The following is a 10,171-nucleotide window of genomic DNA, read 5'->3' on the forward strand; positions in this document are numbered from 1 at the left end:
CCAAGTTGCGTCAGCTCTATGCGACAATCCTTTTTGAGCAGATGTTTGCGAGCATAAATCACCGCAAAGTCTTGCGGTAACGCTGCGCTGGACCATTGATTTCTAGTGATCGCACTTTTCGCCTTGCGTCGACGCATATTTTGCACAAAAATACACAAGTTAACTTATGGGATGGACGCATGCGACCACAATGTTATGAACTTAATGCTTTTTGGATGCAATTTAACATATTTTATCAATGTAAATCTTCATTGTTTAATAACTTAGCACTGTAATAATGTGCATTTCTGCCCGTTATCATTAGACACGGGCATCATCTATCCAATAGCTGACAGCACATGGGTTAGCCCCGTGCAATGTATGCCGAAGAAAGAAGGGATGATGGTAGTCCCTAATGCAAATAACGAACTGATACTACAAAGGACCGTCACGGGATGACAAATTTGCACAGACTACCGCAAATTAAATGCGGTAACAAAGAAGGATCATTTCCCTTTACCTTTTATCAACCAAATGCTAGATCGCCAAGCTAGAAATGACTTCTACTGCTTCTTGGATGGGTATGTCGGCTATAACCAGAACATGGTTGCTTTTGAAGATCAAGAAAAAACTACATTCACCTGCCGGTATGGAACATTTGGGTTTCGACGCATGCTGTTCGGCCTCTGTAATGTGCCGAGCAGTTTTCAAAGGTGTATGATGGCCATCTTTTCTGAATATCTCGAAGACTCTGTAGAAATATTCATGGACGACTTCTCAGTGTATGGGCAAACATACGAAGTCTGTCTTAACAATCTAGAGAAGATATTGAAAAGATGTGAAGAGACGAACCTTGTGCTTAATTGGGAGAAATGTCATTTCATGGTGAAGGAAGGCATTGTGCTTGGGCACAAGGTCTCCAAGGATGGGTTGGAGGTGAATAAGGTAAAAATTGAAGCGATTGAAAAGCTCCCACCTCCAACGAATGTAAAGGTTGTCAGGAGCTTCTTGGGACATGCTGGATTTTATAGACGTTTTGTCAAAGACTTTTCAAAGATTGCATGAGTACTAAGTGCGTTGATGGAAGTAGATAGAAATTTTTACTTCGATGACCAATGCCTCAACGCATTCATGATTTTGAAGGACGCATTGACAACTGCATCTGTGTTGATCGCACCAGACTGGACACAACCCTTTGAATTAATGTGCAACACAAGCGGTTATGTGATTGGAGCAGTGCTGGCGCAGAAGAGAAAAACAATACTACATCCCATCGCATATGCGAGCAAAACCTTGAATTCTGCTCAAACAAACTACACCACCACAGAAAAAGAATTGCTTGTGGTGATATTTGCGTTGGAGAAATTCAGAGCTTATTTGCTGGGAACTAAAGTGCTCATTCACACTGACCACTCGGCGATAAAATATTTGATGACAAAGAAAGATGCGAAGCGAGATTGATTAGATGGGTTCTCCTCCTCCATGAATTCAGTATGGAAACCATTGATCGCAAGGTGACGGAGAACCAAGTTGCGAACCATTTATCCAGATTAGAAAACCCAGAAGTTGACCGCAACCAGTCAAAAGTGAGCGCAACGTTCCCAGACGAGCAGCTATTTAAGATTGAAGAATTGCCATGGTATGCAGACGTGGTAAATTTTCTGGTTGCTAGTAATTTTTCGAAGACTATACCGACCACCAAAAGAGGCGGCTCAGACATGAATGCAATTGGGATGAGCCAAATCTTTATAAGAGGGGGTTAGACTAGATTCTAAGCCTGTGTGTACCAGATGCTGCTCACCAACGCATATTATCACAGTGTCATGACTTGCCTTATAAAGGGCACTTTGGAGGCCAACGCACAGCAGCGAAAGTATTACAAAGTGGGTATTATTGACCAACACTATTCAAGGATGCAAGAGACTATGCGATGAAGTGTGACCGGTGCTAACGCACGGGTAATATTTCATGGAAGCATGCGATGCCCATGAATATCATTTTAGAACTGGAATTGTTCGACGTCTGGGGCATTGATTTCATGGGACCATTCCCACCATCGAATGGTCACAAATATATTTTGTTAGCCATCGACTACATTTCCAAATGGTCAGAAGCGGTAGCATGTGCCGCAAGTGATGCGCCGGTAGTCTTCTAGTTCCTGAAGAAGAATATTTTCACTCGGTTTGGCACTACACATGTCATAATAAGCGACGAAGGCTCCCACTTTATCAATTACCTCGTCAAAAATTTGTTGCTCAAATATAATATCCTCCATAAAGTGGCCACTGCATACCATTCACAAACGAATGGTCAAGCTGAAGTGTCCAACCGGGAAATCAAGCTGATATTAGAGAAGATGGTAAAGCCTTCACGAAAAGATTGGGCAACAAATCTGGACGATGCACTGTGGGCATATAAGACCGTCTATAAGACACCTATAGGCATGTCTCCGTATGCGTTGGTGAAAAAGCAGGGGAAGCAAGAAAACTCCAATCAGTCGAGCTTGATGAGTGGAGAACGCAAGCTTATGAGAATGCCAAAATTTACAAAGAACGAGAAAAACGTTGGCATGACAAACAGCTATGCGGGAAGAATCTCCACATCGGACAAAAGGTCTTACTTTTCAATTCGCGGCTATGGCTCTTTCCCAGCAAATTAAAGTCATGCTGATCCGAAAGAAGTATGCCCGCATGGCGTGGTCGAGCTGATTAATGAGAATGGGACCCACACGTCCAAGGTTAACGGGCAAAGAGTCAAGATATATTGCGGGGGTGATTTTCATCGGGAAAATACCTCTGTAGACCTGATAAATCCAGAATGAAGAAAAATCGAGTGGCCCCTGCGTTGGCATGCGATAGAAAATCATCAGGGGCGCAAGCCTTTTGGAATATCCTTTTCTTACCAATGATTAACAAACTCTCACTACTCTTCTTTTATTTCGATTATCGTTTAGGCATCTTTAAAGAGAGAGAGAGAGAATTTGTTAACTTTTTTTTTTTTTAATTATTTGACCCTCTCAATGTTTTCATTGCAACGATCGAGGTGAACGATTTCGGAGGTGCTACACGAAAGACGCAACCACTTTATTCCGTCACCGCAATCAAAGAAAGAAATTTTCCGCAAAGCAGGATGCGTTCACAAATAATGTGGGCGACAACACAATTTTGGGGATATTTCCTTGACTTTATTCATTCCAAATTTTGCACCATCGCATCGCATTTTAACTTTGATCATTTTAGTATTGCATCCTCTTTAGTTAGCGCAATCATTTAACATTGATTAATTTAGTAAGTCACCACATGATTTCTCTTTGCCAATTATGATTTCAATGATGATACGCATGCTTCTATTTTTTCGTATATACTAGAGTCAACTTAATTTTAGAACTGTCACCTCATGAAATATTTCTAGAAGTTGGTAGTCTGCTAGCTTTCTTTAAAACTGACTTTTTACGAAACTTCCTAAGAGTATCGCATGACTTCTTTCAATCTTTCAGCAATAAGGACATTGTTGCGTTTTAAATTTGGGGGTGCGGTATTTATTTTCAACCTTGCTAATTTTAGGTTAAAAAAAAATCATAACGTTACGATCGGATCCTACTCATAGTTGGATGTCCGCATGACACACGTGGGGGCAAGCCAAAATGAAGGTAGGAATCGTGATCAACGCATAAATAAAATGATCGTAACTCTGCTGCCAAACGGGCATGAGTTTAGATTGAGAAAAAGCGTCTTGCTCGTAGTTGGATGTCCGCATGACACACGTGGGAGAAAGCCAAAACGAAGGCTAGGCACTTGGATCAGCGCAAGGTCATAGAGGAAAATATATATATATATAGATATAGATATGCAAGGATTAAAAAATCATTTGAAAACATCCTAGTTGGAAAAGTTTTTTGAAATAAATCATGCGATGCCCTGGAATCTAGTAAAGTCTTTTTTAAGGTTAAACTTGTGGTCCCTAAATTTTAGAATTATTTTAAGAGGCCTGGATAAGAATTAAGGATATTTTGGTACATAGAATTTGAATAAGGCATCCTTGAGAAATCTAGGAAAGAGAAGGCGGTCGACTTTTTAAAGAAAGTCTTTAGTTTATGCTTGAGGACAAGCATTGTTTAAATTTGGGGGTGTGATAACGAACAGAAATGCACGTTATTACAGCGCAAAGTTATAAAACAATGCAGAATTGCGATGGTAAAAATAGACAATATTGCGTCCAAAAGCATCAAGTTCACAACATTGCGATTGCATGCGTCCATCACATTAAAACAACTAACTTATATATTTTATGCAGGAAAATGTGTTGATGCAAGGTCAAAATGCGATCCAAAGAAATTAACGTCCGAGCGCATTAAGAGACTGCGACCGCAAGGCTATGCGATCGTTTGCACTCGCAAAAATTTGCTCAAGGAGGTGGCCGCATAGAGCCGGCGCATCTGGGTGAAAGCTTAATAAATCACGATGGAACAAAAAGTTGATAACGGTCGATTCCGAATTAAGTTGACAAGCCATTAACGACCTACTGTAGCAAGTACACTCAACTTTTCGGTGACAAATATTCGGCGCATTAAACAGAGAATTAATGTCATCCCATTAATGCAATCATAAGAGATAAAAAGCACTTCACCGTGAAGCTCTATAAATACCGAAGGCTATCTTCAGTGAAAGAGTTCGCTCAGTTTACATAATTCACCATATAGCTAGAAGTTAGCCTTGTTCATAGTTTTTCTTTTAATTAGAATGAGGAAGCGAGTGAAGGGAGATTACACCGAGAGATCGTCCCGGTGAACTCGGAAGAGCGTCGGGAGCATCAAAATCAGAGAGAGGGCCAACTCTTGCGGAAGCAAGAACATCTTTTGGACAGAATAGAGATAACAGTGTAAAAGTCTTAGGAAGCAAGATATTGCTACCAGGCTCTCTACCTTATTTTCCATTGTCATTTTGTACTCTGAACTTATTTATGAAAATGGAAATTGCATCTTTATATCTGTCCACTCTCTGTACATTATGCATGAGTAGCTAAATTTGTCGAATAGGTTGAAAAGCACATAGCTAGCATAACCCGAGATCTTCATTCTATGCGATTATCTTGTATTATGTATGCATCATTCGTCCATTAGAGATACTCGGGAGGGTAGTCTAAGGATAAAATCTAGGCTTGAAAAAGTCAAATTAGAATCTAGGCTCGGAAGAGTCAGATTAGAACCGCATAATCAAGAGATAAAAGAATAGGAATAAGCTTTGTTTGTTATTAACGCATCGCAAGCACCCTAGAGATAGGATATGATTGTATGTGGTCGCGTTGTCCTTGTATGCATCGTCATCGCATAGGCAAGAATTAGAGACTTAGGAATAAGTTCTATAGACATTATCACATTCATCACATGAGTTCTAATAGGAGTTATCGCATTTGCATTGGAAAATGATTTGCTGTCGCATGAGTGTAGCATGATCGCATAGCTTGAACGCATTCTCGGGGAACGCTAGCTAAAGTCCTTCTTAACCCATTCCTCCGCATACTCAGTGTATCTGTCGCATAATTACTCTTTTCTCAAATTCGCCGCATACTTTTTATACCTTAAACAACAAACCAACTAAACCATTTATTTAATTGTTACCGCAAAGTGATCTAAAATTTTCCATCGCATACTATTTTTCTTAGTCCTTGTGTTCGACCCTGGACTTACCAAGCAACTCAGTAGGATTTATACTTGGATCTTACTGAGAAAAATTGCATGCACAACGCATTCTCCACCATCGCATTCTACTCCATTATTTCATAACATAACTCCACGCATCAATGATTCAGGATTACATCATTTGTACTAAATATAAAGTGGGTCACATTCGCTAGTGTTACCTAGAATAAGGTCCTAACCTTATTTGTAACTATAGACCGTTTTGGTTATCTACTCGAACTTGATCCAATTTATGTCTCCACATAAAGTCCAAGTACTCATGTAATAGTCATGGATCTTAGTTTATAGGATTTAGGCTTTTATAAGTGCAATTTATATATTCGATGACATATTTATCGAATAAACTTCAATAACATCTTTATTTCAAATAGAATATGTTAAATTTACAAACTGTAAGTTTAGGACATAGATCCTAACAGTAAACAGTAAGGGCATTCTCGCTGTAATTAACAATGAGGAAATTGATTTGAATGAACTTAGAGCTTATCATCGATATTGTCTTCATCATGTTGCTAATATTTTCAATACGAAATATAAATCAAAGCAACTGAAAGATTTGGTGTTTCCTCTTCAGGTCGTTGATGACTTTGTTATGTAATCCATTTTTTATGTTTTTTATTATTATGTAATTGTATTTTTTATATAATGGAATTTTTTATATAATGGATTTTGTTATGAAATTGACTATATGTAATGTAATTTGAATTTCTTAGGTAATAGACCTGATCCTTCTAATCCTGTGCAACTATATCAACAAAATATCCATCGTTTATAATTGATATGGGATAATTCTTCGACTGTAGTTTTGGGTTGTCGGAGAAGAGAGGCATCTACACAACATACTATCCCATTTGATCCACATATTACTCCTTATGTACAACAGGCTGGTTTTCTTGGAGTTGCACAGATTAGATTTATCCAACTTGATTGACACCTCATTACTGCGTTAGTAGAGCATTGGAGACCAAAAACCCACCCATTTCACCTGTCTTGTGAGAAATGTACAATTACGTTGCAGGTGTTGCTATTCAGTTTGGGTTACGAGTGGGCGGAGAACCCTTGACAGGTTCATTACAATGTGATTGGAAAACTATTTGTGACGAGCTATTGGGCATTCTACCAGATGATCTGAAAGGCTCAAGATCGAGTATCCCGTGGTTAGTGTCCCAATTTCCAGATTTGCCTCTCGATGTCGATGACATCAAAGTATGTAGGTATGCACGAGCATACATTATGCAGCTTATTGGAGGATTTTTGTTCACTGACAAGTCGAACACTCTGGTACATCTTATGTTTCTCCCTCTATTGTCTGATTTCGAGCATGTCAGTATGTACTCGTGGGATGGTACCTGTCTTGCATGGTTTTATAGAGAACTTTGTCGGGCTACTGATGCACAAGCGTTGAAAATAGTGGGATCATTTATACTACTGGAAGTATGAACTTATGATAGATTTAAAATTATAGCACCACAAGTCTAGTTATAGGCCCCAGGTCATCGTCCACTCAGTGTTATGTATTATTTCATTTATATATTTATTACGTTACCATTATATGTAAGAATATAAATTAATTGTATTTTTTTATAACTTTAGATGAAGTGGTGTATTAATTGCCTCTGAACAGTCAGCAAATATGTTGCTAGTATACCGACAAATATTTGATAGATAATGCACAATTAGGTCACAAATATATATACATGAATATTACAAAAAATTTGGGTGTCTAATTATCAATTTTTGTTAGATTAATTGGACGTCGTATGTCATAATCGTACCTTCGTTAAGGGTCTCGAGGCGATTGTGCGACACTTATTCTCACCCTTGAACAAGTCAACCAATCTAAATCTGAATAGCCAATGGCACAAAATTCATTTCTCACAACCTCCACCCCCGTTCTTGAGAAAAGGTTTTGGAAAATGGGTTTAAAGGAAAAGGTTTTCGCAAATGTTTGAAAGCATGTGTAAGCAATGAACATTATTCGTACAGCAAGAAAATAATAAGAAACAACACGGCTTTATAGCATACAACTCACTAGTATGAGGATATGATGATTAGTCTTACCTCCATATAGTGCATTCTGAATAAAAATACATCCACCACTCTTACATATGGAAATGGGTGAACAGTCACACACTAAGAAAAGTATATAGAAAGTAAACTACCTAACAAAATAAAATACATAGGATGAAAGTATAGTAAAACGAGGTGGAAGCAGACATGTGGCCATGGGCAACAAGCCCTGGACAAGTATGATTGTGACATTCTCCCCCACTCAAATGGTTGACATCCCCATCAACCAACTCTGTTCAAACTCAGCAAATTGTTGAGCAGTTGCCTTGCGATCTTCCGCGCGCTCCCAACGAACTTCTCTGTCTTGGAGGCTTTTTCACTTCTCCAAGAATTCTTTCAAACCTAGTCCTGGTCTTCCAACTCTATCGCTTCTTCCAGTAAATCTCTAATTGATTTCTTCCTCTATCATTCTCTCCGTTGTGGCAGGCAGACGGGTCACCATCCTACATCACTCATCGACATGGTCGGGTGATAAAGTTGTTGGGGTTGATGCCCTAAATCTCGTAGGGTCCTATATTTTGTAATTGTATTATGCAAATATTTTGTTTATGTAATAAAATATGTGATGTTTCATTTCAAAATTAGTTGCATTAACCACAAACTAATAAACTAATATCCAAGGTTATTTTGTAGCTTAAACATGTATGTAGAGAAATATAGGTGGATCATGTTTAAGTGATAACCTAAATGGTCTGTAGTAGATGGATAAGGGTGGATATCTTATCCTGGTGACACTATGAGAATGATTCGCTTTGTAGATGTTACAATTGTTGTAAAGTGCTACAAATGATCTGATCCTGATCATTCACGTGGAGACATGTGAGTGAGGATATTCTATACAAAAGAGTTTGTATAAGACCGGACCACGAAATGTTTAGTCTTATTATATAACGTCGTTTATAATAGAGTCTTACATTTCACTAGGATGACTATAGGTAACATGACCTGAATCCTGAATGAGTTGTGAACTCTTGCCTATAAAGGCGATCCTTTGATTTGTATGGGTAAGAGTGGTCAGATCGTTGACTCAATAAGCCTACCATTTTGGGAATTCGTCTGATTCAGTAGCTGAGAACACAATTGCCTTTGTATAAGACTGGACTATGAAATTTTTAGTCTCATTATATAACGCCGTTCACAACAGAGACTTACCTTTCACTAGGATGACTATAGGTAACATGACCTGAATCTTGAGTGAGTTGTGAACTCCTGCCCATAAGGATGGTCCTTTGATTTGTTGGGTAAGAGTGGTCAGATCGTCGACTCAACAAGCCTACCATTTTGAGGATTCGTCTGATTGGGGAGCTAAGAACACAGCTACACAAGAAGGAATTCACTCCTTCCCCAACATCAGGTAAGTACATAAATTGCTCCTTTAAGAGCTGATTTCGGGGTTTGAACAATGTGGTGCTACACCCTCTCCTGGCCCGAAAGGGGTTTGATCATAGTTGGACTATGATTTATTGTTCATTAGATGGATTAGTGGTACTTAAGGAGTTAGATGTAACTATAGAGGCAAAACGGTAACTTTGGCCCAACTGTACTTACGAGCAATTCGTGAAGGGTCATTGTACTGTTGACTGGTTATATCCAATGGACACAGAAATATATCTGTAGTGTGAAGAGTGCATCGGTCTTTAGTGGAGTGTCCGACAGTTAACAGATGGTGAATAATTTAATTAAAGGAGTTTAATTAATTATTCACGTACCATCGGAGCTTTAAGCTACAGTTCCATGAGGTCCCATCTGTAGCTCATCGGGAATTAATGAGAATCAATATTTGAATTAATTTGAATTGTTCAAATTAATTGAAGGAATTAATTATATGTGATCTAATTAATTTAATCTAATTATATATGATGTAATTACTATAATGTATTTTGATACATTATAAGATAAAGTTTATTTGAGAGGAAATAAATATTTGAATATGATTCAAATATTACTTATATAAATTTGATTCACATAATTAAATTTAATATAAATGAGATTTATATTAAAAGTCATTAATGAGAGAATAGAAACTATAGGTTATATTGTATTTGATACAATATAGAAACTATAAGTTATGTGTTATATTTGATATAACATATAGTTTAATATATATTTAATATTATATGATAAGGTAGTTATTATATAAATATATATTAAATATATTTATCAAAATAAATAAATTTATTTTATTTTATTTTAAAAATCATTTTGGGAGGGAGTTACTCCATCCCCCCTCTTTTCCTAGTGTAGTTTCACTAAAACGATGAGAGAGCCACAAAAAAGTTCTGAGGCAATTTGAATCCCATTTTTTCCTCTCATCTCTCTCAAAATCCCATTTTTTCCAAAATAGACAGAGCCCACAAAACTCTTGGATTCTCACTAATACAGAGGTAACATTCATGGTGGTGTCCTCATTGATTGTTAGAGGGT

Source organism: Benincasa hispida, chromosome 9 (assembly GCF_027475165.1).
Source record: "Benincasa hispida cultivar pf3 chromosome 9, pf3_genome.v1.1, whole genome shotgun sequence".
In the NCBI taxonomy this organism is placed as follows: domain Eukaryota; kingdom Viridiplantae; phylum Streptophyta; class Magnoliopsida; order Cucurbitales; family Cucurbitaceae; genus Benincasa; species Benincasa hispida.